This window comes from Bison bison, unplaced genomic scaffold (assembly GCF_000754665.1).
Source record: "Bison bison bison isolate TAMUID 2011002044 unplaced genomic scaffold, Bison_UMD1.0 scf7180017851176, whole genome shotgun sequence".
Classification (NCBI taxonomy): domain Eukaryota; kingdom Metazoa; phylum Chordata; class Mammalia; order Artiodactyla; family Bovidae; genus Bison; species Bison bison.
Window position 1 is genome coordinate 9236 of NW_011481749.1, and position 2091 is coordinate 11326.

Sequence of the window (2091 nt, forward strand, 5' to 3'; positions counted from 1 at the left end):
CAAGGCCCACCACTACCTTGCATCAGGGAATTCACATTTGACTGCTGTCATGTCACCATTTCCTTTACAAGACAGCTACTTCTCGACTCTATAATTTTATGGTCAGTGGCTAGATCTTTTTCTCAGCTCTCCAAGTACTAGCATGGAGTCTTCTATGAGCAGAGGCTCAATTACTGTTTAGGGAATAAGTTAGCCTGTGAGCATGAGGTTGAAATTATTAGAATTTAATTCTACATTTTTGAATTAACCAAGCATATACTGTCATTTATAATTTTGTAAAACAAAGAGTACAAAGGATGAGGAAACCAAATACCGACCATATTCCTTTTCCTCTATTTCTTGATCCCACATATTTTACTGCTTAACTTTTTCAAATTTTCAAGGTAATAACATATTGCAATGCTATGCTATCTTGCACCAGCTTACTAAAAAAGATGGAAGCTTCCCCATTTGCTTTACACAATATAAAAATCTCTTATCCTTAAGACCAACAAAAAATGGTTAAGTGTGACTGATGAATTTGTACACATATATGCTAGACAAGCTTTCATTTAGAAGCAACATTTGAAAAGTAGCAAAAACATAAAAACATAGATTTATTTATCAATTCCCCATACAGAACAGGAACACCAAGGTATTTTACACTATGAATCCTCGGTGACGTCCAGTCCTATACTACTTGGAACACTGACTACTCTCTTGAGCCACAAAGTGCAGAATTTGCCTCAGCTTCACTAGGTGTGGAAGGAACTGCTGGGGGAACACTGGGACATCTGCTAGCTTGGGCCCTCTCTTCCTCATCTTTCAAAGCCTCTTCATACCAAAAGTGGAAGGCACTGGGATCCAAACAGTTAATCCTGGCCAGGAACTCCAGGACTCTCATCTTGCTTGTTTCAGCATGCGCTCTGGGACCCCACAGGAGCTCATAGCATGCTGGATCACTGCCAGGCACTTGCCGATATTCCAAATACTTCAGCTGCACCAAATCTTGGGTGATGAGCTTCTTGGGCTCCCCAAATAAGAAATGCCTCTTACCAGCATAGATATTCATCTTACCCAGGAAATCCCAGATGTCTTCCTCTGTGGCACAGTTGCCCTTCATGAAGATCACACCCAGGAGATTCATCAGGAGACCGGCCTTGGGAAAACCCCTGCCATGGTGCAGGATCCCATTGTGGGGGAGATTCATCTTGCTGACAAGGACATAAGAATGCTTGGCAGTGTTGTCTTTCTTCACATCAATACCAAATACCACCTCCATCCTGTCAGAAGCTCTTTTGAGGATCCTGGGGAATCGATGTGGTACTTTTTATCAATGATCTTCAGCATATGCACTTTCCTAATGGGCTTTTTCATCTTATATATGCATTAACAGGAACTACACCAACAGACTTGTTGGCCTGGTTAGTGAGTGTCTTGCAGACTGCACATCGGAGAGAGGGCCTGAGAGGAATTATGTGTTTTCCCAATTTTCCCAAGGGCTCTTTTGGATGATCTTGTGGGAGAAGCACCTGCAGGCACAGTGGTGGTGGCCAGGGCCCTCCGAGGACTCTTGAGATGGTGATGAGACCTAGAACCAGGATTTCCCTTAGCATCAACCCCAGGACCAGGACTGGAGGAAGATGAGAGTGCTTCCATCGTGGTGGCAGTGACCTGAGTGCCCCTCAGATCCTGGGTGCCATGCTGAGCCTGGCGGCGTTTCTCACAGGTGTGGAGCTTAGCCTTCTTACCCCGAGGCATGGTGACTGTGGTCAGGACAACAGGCAGGAGTGCAGGTAGAACAGCACGTGATCTGGGCAGAGAGGAGAGAGGATGAGAGAGAGGGTGTGAATGCCCGCGGCAGGGAGGCACCACTTGGCCTTTAAGAAGGCCCACTCTTCAGGTTGCCATGCGGGCACTGCTCTGCAAACCCAAAGGACTCCCATTCTGATCACTCTGTCCTCTGAATACTCTGTCAAAATAATTAAGGTGAGTCTCAGGCTGCAGCCTGCCAGCCCTGCTAGCTGCCTCCTGAGGCTGAGGAACAGTGGGCCAGTCTAGTCCTTCTGGACACCCCCCTCCATTCTGGAGGGTGGGGGTCCTCTCGGTTCA

At 46.4% G+C, this 2091-nt stretch overlaps 1 pseudogene; it reads right to left on the reverse strand.

Annotated features, from left to right (window-relative positions):
• Window positions 1-691: 691 nt before the first annotated feature.
• LOC104996050 lies at window positions 692-1740 on the reverse strand (annotated as a pseudogene).
• Between the last annotated feature and the right edge of the window lie 351 nt (window positions 1741-2091).